The 12,244-nt window shown below is 40.0% G+C and overlaps 1 long non-coding RNA gene across 2 annotated transcripts in view; it reads right to left on the bottom strand.

Annotated features, from left to right (window-relative positions):
- Window positions 1–12,244, bottom strand: part of LOC112621374 — a 92,358-nt gene that overhangs the window by 62,817 nt on the left and 17,297 nt on the right. The window contains exon 3 of one of the 2 annotated variants that reach the window (XR_003118716.1): window positions 10,209–11,745. The exons of the other annotated variant lie outside the window; for it this stretch is intronic. This is a non-coding gene — a long non-coding RNA (uncharacterized LOC112621374). Of the gene's footprint in view, window positions 1–10,208; window positions 11,746–12,244 lie in introns of those variants that run through there. 2 annotated transcript variants of the gene reach the window in all.

Below are 12,244 nucleotides of genomic sequence, written 5' to 3' on the forward strand. Positions count from 1 at the left end.
CAGGAAATGTTAATAGAAAATATCACATATCATTCCACCATGGTAAGTTTTTGAATTATGAAGAGAAATAAAAACAAAATAAAGCAGAGCTGAGAAGTATCCATGAAGAAAATTTAAAAAGACAGTAACAAGCTAACTTTGAGAGAAGCAAAAAAATCAGGCTTACTTTAGAATTCTCCAGAAGCAAACAGAAGGCCCTAGAGGGGTGACATCAACAGAGTGCTAAGATTAAAAGATTAGTACCTGAGAATTTGATTCAATCAAGTCTTGATTCATGTCTGACAACCCAGGAACACATTCTCTGATATGTGCCAGTTAACGCAATGTGTTACCACAGGCTTTTTTTGGAGGAACACTTGTAAACATAGGCTATGGTACAACCATGAGTTTAAAAATGAAGCCTGGTAAAGTGTATTTGTAAAATGAATTGTTTCTAAGGTGACTGAAATATAAGATATTTACTTAAATTCCCACAAAACCCTGGGAAGCAAGCAGATAAGATTTATGACCTCTGTATGTAGACAAACTAAGATTTAGAGAGTTAAGGGATGTATCTCAGGATCTCACTAATAGAAATGGAATCAGGATTCAGGATTCATATCTAATTCTTAATGCAGAGGGTGTGAGCTATCAGATCAGCATTGCCCATTTCTGTTTTAATTTGATTTTGGGGAGTTTCTATAATAAAAATAGAAGAAAATAAAAGAACACTGGCTTGAAGGGTTAACTAAAACTATATTTCTCTTTCTTTCCCAGGACTAGGTTAGTGTCTTTGTTTCATTAGAAGTCTCTTTAGATTCCACTAACAATCTTGCCAACTACAATAGGAAAAGCCCTTCAATAACAATGTGCTTTTATTTTGGGAGTCCTTATTATGTGCCAGATACTCTTCTAGGCATAGGGTTCAAGATAAAGAGAAATAAACCAAACAAAATCACCTACTCATGTTTCCTATCAAGAATTAGAGGTCAGGAAACAAACATACTTAGACAACAGCAAAAGGCACTCAGTCTAGCTCTGGTAATTAACATGCCCACTATAATAATTAGTATATTCCATCTTGAATACAAAGGAACAACCTAGGATAACTAGGCATGAGGGAAACCAAAGTTATGAAAGGTGAACAAACAAAAAAATAGATGATGTGGAAAACAGAAATTATTCAGAGCACAGAACAGAAAGTGTCTTTTCTAAGGGCACCTTCACAAAATGTTCTTGAAATATTTTAAAAGAAATTAAACCCAAAGACAGAAAGGAAACAGTAATTCAAATGCTTTTACAAATTAAAAATATTAGTTAAAACAAAAGTAAAAGGAAGGATAGACGGTTAAGTTGAAGAAGTCTCACTAAATACAGAGCAAAGATATGGAAATATGAAAGAAAAAAGAAAAAAGGACACAATAGGGACATTAATTAAAAAGATCCAGCATCTAATTAATAGCCATGGTCTGCAGTGGCACAGTCAGTGTGTCTCTGTTGTGGTAGTGGCTATTGTCATTGCTTATATATTAGTAAAAACAATAGCCAACATTTCTTAAGAGTTTTCATTGTGCTAGAACCTAGGTTAAGGTCCTAACCTACAATGTCCTGTTTTATCATCCTTTAAAACTACATATAAGGTAAATGGTTATGATGTGGTTATTCATTGTATTTAGTTGTGCAGACTGAAAAGAGAGTAGTCAGGAAAGAACTCTTGGGTGATTGGACACCAGTAACTGAGATCAAAATTCAAAAGTAGGAGCTTGTTTAGGGAGAAAGAAGTTGGTTAAATTTTAACATGTTGAGTTAAAGGTGCCTAAAAGACTCCTGAATGGATAAAATCAATATACGGTTGTTTGTATGAGTCTGAAACTCAGATAAAAGGTATTGCCAGAGAGAGATTAGGAATCACCAATATTATCAGTTAAAACCAGGAAGTAGATGCAATCACTCAAAAAGAGAACACTGAAGTGTTCTGTAGAGAGGATTATTGGTAATATTTGTCAGAACAATTTTAATGGTATTCATGGCACACGCCAGATCACAGTTGAAGAATGAATGAAGAATTAGTTCATCACATTCTTCATCTGCCTCAGGTGCCAAATGGATTAATAACACCTACGTGAGTGGATACTGTAGGATTAAAAGATACCATGTTTGAAGAGTTTTTAGCAAAGTGCCTGGCAAGTAGTACATGCTCAACAAATGCAGGAGAGAGATAGATACATAGCACTCCATAACTCCATATATCACCCAATCACTATAACATAATACTGGAATATATCGCTTTATTATGACAGTATGCTATAGTGATTGAGTGCATGGAGTTTGGAACTGAATAGACTTGGGTTTGTAGTCTAGCTCTGCCACTGTATAGGTGTGTAAAATTGGACCAGTCACTCTGTTTATGCACTTTTTCTTTCATCTGTAAAATGGAGAGTAGAGAAACAACTATCTTCTAAAATAACTTCTAGGTATTGTATATTATTTTGTCCTATAAAATGTTGTTATTTTTAAAATATTTGTGTTCTGTTATCTGGCTGAACTCTTATGTAAGCTTGCAAATTAACGTAGTTAGGGTTTGTTGTGGTCACACAATGGTGAATACAATTTGTTTTAATATTGGTTTGTGTTTATCTTTTGTATTGTCCTTTTTCCTGTATGAAAGGTAGAAAGCCAGGGCTTTGTGTATCTTTGCCTCGGATGCTTCTGCAGGGCAGACTTTTACTAAATTTGGAACAGGCTGTGGTGGGTACCTGGCACATGCAGTGCAGAAAGGAAAATGGACTGGACATGGCCAAGGGAGGAGAGGAAGAGGTGGGTGGGAGGCTGGCAAAACCCTCACAGGAGCAGTGGAGCTTTGCAGGCAGCTGGGCGGTACCTAGGAGAGCAGCAAGGTCTCAGTCCTTGTGGGGCCTCTTGGAGAGCACTGGCACCCCAGCATTAGCCAGTAGGGACCTATGAACAGAGGAACTTCCCTTTGTCAAGACCAGGAAACTTTAGAATGAGGGGAGGGTAAAAAACCTTAAGAGAGATTTGACTTCCCACTGATTTGTGTTGATTTCAGAACTAAAGAAATGTCATGTGTTTTGCATATGAATTTGTGCACTGAAAAATTATACCTGTAGCACACTCACACCATCTACTCAGAAATAAAGATAATTTTGTCACCGCTTTGTTGTGTTTTGCTCATTATTTTTATTTTTTGCCTTATTATACTGACCAGAACTTGAAAAACATTATAATAAAGGGCCTCACAATTAACAATGAGGAACAAGTTAGCTCTGATCTGCCTAGAACAGGAAGGAAGAAGGGTTCTGCACGGACACAGGTAAGATAGATGCTAAGTCACATGTTACCCTCTCTAGCCCAAGACTGAAAAAACTAGACAAGCTCTCTCATCCCTCTGCTCTACTCCACCCACCCTCCCCGATTCCTGAATTTAGGTACAGAAAAAAAATGTGAGGACTTCAAATAGCATGAGGCTTATTTACTAGCATATGGCAAATTGAAGGCTCAGGGTAGGAATTTAATGCAATCACAGAAAAATAAAGTAAATTACCTATCCTGAACACCTGTGTATGTAGACTAAGGCTCATCCCCGCTCTTATCTCAGTGCTTCTGGAAGTTTTTATCTTGTGTGATACTCTCACGGAAGCAGGTGTAGCAAGAACCGGTTGAACGCTACTATGCTAACCAGGCACTCCTACATTTAAAAATGTTTCCTGTTTAGTGCCATTCTAATATCTGTTAATATAGGTAAGCGTTACACTTAAATGTTTCTCCTGGCATGGGATATGAGTATTGTGCATGCCATACATATTATATTTTAAGTATGAAAGTTTAAGGTCAATTAATATTAGCTTGTCAGCCTTTTGCACCATCCCAAATGAAGGCCTTCCAAGGACTCTCCTTTCCAGGAATCTCATCCAGTGGGTTCCGTATCCCCGCCTTCTTCCTCCCACTGCACCCCTTCCTACATTCCCACTTGTTCCATTGTAATACGCTGCCATAACTCTCAGTTTCCACTCTAACCTTGCCCACCAGCTAACTTCTCTGACATGGAGTCTTCCACGGACATTCCACCTCCTATCAAGCACGCATGTTTTCCTGCAGCTCCTTGATCTGGGAGACATGGATGAGGATGGGGGTGGGTGCTAGCCACTAAGGACTCTTAGTGCTGACCACTGCTGCTGCAAGTATGAAGGCTCAGATGAGAACATGAAAGACATAAAGAAAAAAGAAGAAAGTAATGGAGCTTAGTGCTGGACAGCATGAGCTTTCTTGTCTTTTTAAATTTTTTTTTGTTACAGAGTCTCACTCTGTTGCCGAGGCTGGGGTGCAGTGGTGCAATCTCGGCTCACTGCAACCTCTGCCTCCCAGGTTCAAGTGATTCTCCTACCTCAGCCTCCAGAGTAGCTGGGACTACCCAGTAGCACCACTAAGCCCAGCTAATTTTTTGTATTTTTAGTAGAGATGGGGTTTCACCATGTAGACCAGACTGGTTTTGAACTCCTGACTTCAAGTGATCCACCTGTCTTGGGCATCCCAAAGTGCTGGGATTACGGGCATGAACCACTGCGCCCGGTCAGCATGAGCTTTCATGCCAAGCTGCCTGGATTGAAATCCTAGCTCCATCACACCTTCAGGGTATATCCTTGGACAAGTTATCTGGTCTTTCCAAGCCCCAGTGGCTTCATCTGGAATTGGCAATAATAAGAAAATCTATTTCAAAATGTTATTTGAAGGGTGAAAGGGTATTACATATATATCAAGCACTTTGCTCCATGCCTAGCAGAAATGAGTGCTTGATCAATGATAACTAACAGAACATCATCTTCATCGTATTTCCACCTTCATATAAAAACAGCCTTGCGGCTGTGGCTGTCACATTATACATCTCTGTGCCAGACATCTACCCCAGGTTTTTTATTCAGCCAACTCTCTCTTACAGACCTTTGAATCCCTTAACACCAAAGACTTTCACAACCACTCCACATAAGAAACATATCCCATGCCCATGCCCTGGGCTGTTTTACTATTCACAATGGTTTGTCCTTTGAAATCTTAATCTTCAGCATTTCATTTTCTGAGACCCAATGCCCATCAGCTCTCACTCTCTCTCAACATACCTGCATTTCACATCATCCATATCTCTGATTCCTGAATGATGCTATTTTTCACAAACCATCAGTAGCTTTTTGGCTTCACATCTTTCTTCACCTGGTTCAGATTCCTGAGGGCACCACACAGTTTCTTTACTGACATTTCCTCTTACTCCCATTCTTTGTTGTCCTTTCTCAGCTCCTGCTCTGCCAGAACCTGAGTCTGGATCGCCCGACGTGTGCTGTGTAGTGTGCAGCCTGTCACAATAGCTACATTCCAAATGTTCAATAAGCACACGTGGCCAGTGGCTACTCGATTGCACGGTACAGATTGTAGAACCTTTTCATGATTGCAGAAAGTTCTACTGGACAGCAGTGCTATATCTAGACAATTGACCTTCTCTCTTCTACACCTTACAGTGAAGAACACTTCTGGGTAAGGCAGAACAACTGTGGTTTGTTGTTCCTGAAACTTCAGTGCATTCAGTCTCAATGTCTTCCAGAATGCCGGGAGGTGTTCAGAATCCCCCTCATCTCCTATCTGGTTCTGCCACTGTTATAACATTTCACCTATCTTTTCTTTTCTTTTTTTTTGAGACGGAGTCTCGCTCTGTCGCCCAGGCTGGAGTGCAGTGGCCGGATCTCAGCTCACTGCAAGCTCCGCCTCCCGGGTTTACGCCATTCTCATGCCTCAGCCTCCCGAGTAGCTGGGACTACAGGCGCCCGCCGCCTCGCCCGGCTAGTTTTTTGTACTTTTTTTTTTTTTTAGTAGAGACGAGGTTTCACCGTATTAGCCAGGATGGTCTCGATCTCCTGACCTCGTGATCCGCCCGTCTCGGCCTCCCAAAGTGCTGGGATTACAGGCTCGAGCCACCGCGCCCGGCCTCACCTATCTTTTCAAACTTCCACTCCACCACCTCCACCAGCTTTGACATCTCTCTCAGCAGATGAGCTTACCTTTTTTTTTTTACTGTAAAATCAATGAGATGAAAATTCTCTTAATTCCCTTCTCTGTCAGTTATTATCATGTCTCTCTATGCCCATCCTTTATTTTTTTCTTCTTGTTTAATTTAAGGCTAATCCTACCACCTATGCTTAGGATTAATTCATCAACCAAAAAATATTTACTGAGCAAGTACTACATGCCAGACACAGTTTTAGGTGCCAAGATTTAGCTGTTAACAAAACAATGTTTCTACCCTCATTCTAGTTTTGTCACATAGACAATAAACAAATACCTCAGATGGTGATAAATATAACAGAGAAAAATGAAACAGGCTGGGTGTTAGGGTGTACCAGGGTGGAGTCCGTTGCTATTTTATATTGAGTGGTCCAAAAAGGCTTCAGTGATCTGGAAACAAATAACAAGAAAGTCAGGGAGTGAGCTGCGAGGGTGTCTGATGGAAAATGACGAAATTCCTGGCAGAGAAGATGTCAAGCACAAAGGCTTGGGACATGCACAAGCTCATTCTGTTGGAAGGAAAGCAAGGGGGATCACATGTGAAGAAGACAGAGACCAAGGAGAAACAGAGAAGACATGATCGGGGATGTGGCCAGGTCACGTAGCTTCTCTCTGGCCACAACAGTGAGTGAGTGGAGAAGCCATGGGAGGGTAGGAGCAAAGGAGAGACCTCATCTGCCTTGCATTTTTGAAAGGGTCATTTTGAGTGTTGGATTCCCAATAGTCTACGGGGGCAAGGATGGGAATAGGGAGATTTGCTAGGAGGCTGTTGCATTTTTTCAGGTGTGGTGGTATATTTAGGTCAATAAGAATGGCAGGTTGGCCCGAGGGACAGTGATGGAGGTGGTAAGGAGTGGTGTGAACATGTGTCTATTTTGAAATCAATCCATCATTTCTTACTTCAGGAGGAAATTTGTTTCTCTGTCTTCTCTCATATTGTAAAGTTATTTACCTTTAGCAGCTCACTTCTCTCAGAAGAGAAGCTTAAATCTCTATCTTAAAATTTGAAAGGGCTTTCTCTCAATCCTCAGTGTCTCCTTCTCTAGTCATTACTCAATTTCTTCTTCACAACGTTTGACAGAGTACATCTCCTTAGTCTTCTCATCCCCTCCTCTTCCCACTAAAATCTGTCCCCAAGTAACAAAGCTGATCTGCTCAGGCTAGCACTGTCACTGATTAGAATATTGCCAGATCTATTGGGCCTTTCTGTCGGTGTCTTACTTGACCACATCGTGTCATCTGACATTTTCAAACTCTCACTTTTCTTGACTTCCTTGACAATGTTCCCTATGTGTTTTTCTCCTACACATCTGACTCCTCAAAGCTCCTCACAGACTCCTCTTCCTCCACTCACCTCGTAAATATGAAGGTTCCCAAGCCTCTGCCTTTAAATTTCTCATCTTCTACTCTTCTCTATCTTGAAGGTAATGGTTGCTAGAAGAAATAGATCCCAAAATGACGATGCCTCAAAATCAATAGAGGCTTATTTCTCACTCAAGCAACAATAGAAGACGAACATTTAGTGTTTTAAAACTAGTATAATGTTTTAAAATTGAAATTCTAACCCAGGGGCCAAAATACCAGATAGCTATCAGATACCAGAGTGAAGGGGATAGAGACCACTGCAAAGGAATCTTTAAAGTAGATATCTGAGAACAGGTTCCATTATTTTAAGACTCTGGAGAGATGTTGAGAATATAAAAGTTTAAGAGAGTGGAGAGCAAGGCAGGTTGGTGGAGGGAGGGTGAATTTTGGGAGACGCCTTCAGAAGAAGCACCTGCCAGTTGTGTGTGAGTCCCAGCTCTCCCAACAGGGCAGGGTTAATTAATCTTCCTCAACTCCAGGGAAGATAACTAACATAGGCTTCAACAGCACCTTCTGCAGTTGAGGGACCCTGCACACTGATGCCTAACTCATGCCTGAATAAATGTGTAAATTGGTCTAAGACAAGGTAAAGGATAAAAAGAGGAAGGGGCTATGTTTATTAAGAAACCACATTCCTATCAATAGTGGGCTAGAAATGCATGAGTTTCCTGTGGACCTAATAGGGTCTGCATGGGAAGGAAGGCAGGCCTGAGGCTGTTTTAGGTCCTGCCCAAGAAGAGGAGAATGTGTCTCACAGAGAGAGTCTGTATGCAAGGGACTGCAGAGAAGCAGGGTCCAACTAGGGACCAGGAAGCAGCCAGCCAACACACAGCTATGGCAGTCGTTGGGGGAAGGACCCGAAAACAAAAGAATGAGTCAGGTGTGAGCATCTACCAAGCCTGGAGTGCATGGGTGATTTTAGTTTTCTCTCCCTAAGTTTTGTTAATGGTGGCATAAGCTTACATCTAAGGATGGAGGAACAGAGGCTTTGTCACAGGTAAGAAAAGGAAATGAGGAGCGAGAGCTGTAAGCTTGAGACATGATGAAGAATTAAACGCATGCATCAGTACAGAAGAAAAAGGCTGCAAACTCCAACATCTTTCTAACCCAGTCCATTCCAAAACTAGGGAAAAGGTTGACACCTGAAGCATATTCCTCCAACAGAAGGGACACGCCCCTAACTTGGCAAGACAGGACCTGGCTGCAGGGTCAACAGAAAGTTCCAACCCATGACCTCAGCTCTTGTCCTAGGCCCCAGAGGCCATCAGCACCCAACCGTTAGATAAGATGTAGATGGTGTTGAGAGAAGTAGAAAGGAGGATAGATGAGAACACATCTATGCTATTTTAGGGCAAACAGTAGACCTGCTGTCTTATTCCATTCAAAAATGAGTTAACAGAAAAAGAATAAACAGCAACATAGGGCTTATGCATAAATTCCTCAACTAACAAGAAGAAACGAAACAAAGAGCAAAGAAAGCTAAAGAGCACGCTCAAAAACTAAATCTTTAAATCAACAATTTACACATTCAAGAAAATTTTAGAAACAAACAAAAACACTTGTCAAAAATGCAATAGAAGAAAATGTTCCTGAAATGAGGAAAGATCTTTCCATTTCTGGAAAGACATAAACCATAATTTTGTTTCTGGTTTTCTTTGGATGATTAAATTGTAGGAGCCCTCTGTCCCTCCTCCCTCTTTTTCCTTCCTCCTTCTCTCCCTTTCTTTGTTTCCTCTTTACCTCCCTCCTCTTTCTCTTTCTTCCTTCCTTTCTTTTTTCCTCAATGGTGTTTGTATTTTAAAAATGAATACCTATTATTTTTAGAATTAGGAAGAAGCTTTTTAAATTAAAAACACTGTTTAAGGCCAGGCACGGTGGCTCATGCCTGTAATCCTAGCACTTCAGGAAACAAAGGCAGGCGGATTGCCTGAGTTCGAGACCAGCCCAGGCAAAATGGTGAAAATCCGTCTCTACTAAAAATACAAAAAGTTAGCCAGGTGTGGTGGTGCATACCTATAGTCCCAGCTACTCAGGAGGCTGAGGCACGAGAAATTCTTGAACCCAGGAGACGGAGGTTGCAGTGAGCCGAGATCGCGCCACTTCACTCCAGCCTGGGCGACAGAGTGAGACACAGTCTCAACAAACAAACAAACACACTGTTCGATAATATGCTACCATTAAATGACAAACTTTGAGTAACTACAGGTAGAGAAAAACCTAGAATTATCTACAGTTGTTATAAAGCCCAGGCATTAAGAAATTATATTTTAATCAAGATAACTGTTGGGTTGTGGACTTGAGTCACATACATAAAAAGACCTGGGATAGGACAGAACTAGAGTTAAAAGAACAACATTAAAACTGGGAAACAATATGAATGGAACGGGATCACAAGCTTAGCAACACACTACAGATCAATCGAATGAAATTAGTGTTCATATTTATACACATTCAACAGGTGATGAAAATGGCGTTCCAAAGTGAAAAGTTCGTAAACGGTGCTTATTCAATCTTTGGAAAAATTTCTAAAATGTCATAGCTCTTCCTTGTTCTGTATGCCAAAATATATTCCAGATATGTTGGATTAAAGAATAAAGTTTCCAAAAATGTTTAGTGAAAAATATATGTGAGTATCAATTTGATTTCCTGATGGAGAAGCCTTAGCAAAAAGATAGCAATTCCTAGATGAGTTCATATAAAAATGTAAACTCTCTTTTGGCCTGAAACACTATTAATACAAACAAAATTAAAGAGCCAGGAACTCACAGGGGAAAAATTACAATAATATGTAGCAGACAGTAGGGTAGGAATCTTAATATAAAAAGAGTTCTCATTAATAATAAAATATACTTTACTATAGATAATATAAACATATATACAATGAAATTTTATTTAAAATATAAGAATGAGAATAGGGTTCTTATTAATAAAAGAAACAATGGGCAAAGAACATGAACAGTGACTCAAAAGAAAGTTGTTCAAATGGACAACAAAATGTCCATTTAAAATAATAATTTAAAAATTCAAATTAAAACAAAGCATATACCGTATTTGGCCTGGGTGGGAGAGAACTTTGATAATAACATCCATCCCAAAACACAGGGAAAGAGTCATGCCCTTACACTATTGGTTGGAATGTAATAGGCAAAAACTTTCAGGAGGGCAGCTGGTTATATATATAAAGATCTTAAATATGTCCACATTTTTATTTTTTATTTATCTTATTTAATTTTATTTATTTATTTATTTATTTATTTTGAGAGGAAGTCTTACTCTGTCGCCCAGACTGGAGTGCAGGGGTGCCATCTCGGCTCACTTCAACCTCTGACTCCTGGGTTCAAGTGATTCTCATGCCTCAGCCTCCTGAGCAGCTGGGATTACAGGCGTGTGCCACCACACCTGGCTAATTTTTGTAATTTTGGTAGAGATGGGGTTTCACTATGTTGGCTAGGCTGGTCTCGAATTCCTGACCTCACGTGATCCACCTGCTTTGGTCTCCCAAAGTGCTGGGATTACAGGCGTGACCCACAGCGTCCAGCACAAATATGTCCACATTTTTAGATCCAGTGATTCGACTTCTAGGAACTCATCTCAAGGAAATAATAAGAGATGCATTTAAACACATAAAAGGATGGATGCAATACTTACACTTACAAAATTTGGGAAATGACTTCAATATGCAATAATTGTGGACTGGTTTAAAAATAAAGACACACCTATTTGAAAGGTTACTCCCCAGTCATTAATATTTTCAAGAAATAATTTGACCATTGAAACTGCTCAACATACATTGATAGGTGAAAAATATCAGTATACAGGACAATATTACAGTAGGATTGCAATTTTGTTTTACACACGCACAGAAATTTTAATAATGATTATTTCTGGGAGGGATGATGATATGTGATTTACATTTTTTGTTCTGTGTCTTCCACATTTTATACAAATAGTATGTTTTTTTTTTTAACTTAGGATGGATGTCATTTAAAAAGCAACAATTTTCATATTGGAAGTGGACAAATCACAGAGAAGGTACCCAGTTGCTACAGGATTTCTTTCTACCCAGAGTTTATTCCTATTCAGATGTACCAGAAGGGGGCGCCTCAGCCTCTTCCCACTGATGGACAGCTGGATCACCTGGTAAGTCTGGAATATTCAAGTGTGCAGGATTCACTTTCCCTCATGGTTACACTCCTTTTCTGGGTCTCTCAGAAATTTCCATAGAAGAAGGATATGGAAATTTGAATGACACTGTGAGAGTTTTATCTAGTCACGTGATTAACAGTCTGTGTTGGTGATGTGTGCTTTGGTCAACCTGTTCTACCTGGGCAGCTGCTGCAAATCAGGGGTGCCTCTCCATCAGGAAAAGACAGAAACAGAGCAGGACTCTACCCAATAGCTTTGCCTTAATCGCAACAAACAGGTTTACGGAAATGGCCAAATTCACAACTATAACTTAGGAGGTTGACTCAGCCGCCAACTAACTGTATCTGAATCAGAGTTTGCTTCTTAAAAAGTTATGTGCTCTTCGTCATGGTACCAGTTAGGGGGCAGCAGATATCCTGGCATCTTTTGTTGTCTAAAGGAAGCTTCCAATTAGGAGATCCTGAAGTTTCTATGTATTATTATTTTATTTGCCATGTGACATGGTCTGGTAGTTCCATCCTGCACCAGCTGTTCATTTTGGAAGCCAAACCTCTCACCTAGTAGAGTGCTTATAATTCACTACTGAGCAAAGGTGAACCCAAATAATAAAGTATCCTATATAATTACTGCACTCTGCATCAGCCGTTTCAGTTTCATCATTATCTAAATATTACAAAGCCCCAGCCTT

The sequence above is a fragment of the Theropithecus gelada genome, chromosome 3 (genome assembly GCF_003255815.1).
Source record: "Theropithecus gelada isolate Dixy chromosome 3, Tgel_1.0, whole genome shotgun sequence".
Lineage (NCBI taxonomy): Eukaryota > Metazoa > Chordata > Mammalia > Primates > Cercopithecidae > Theropithecus > Theropithecus gelada.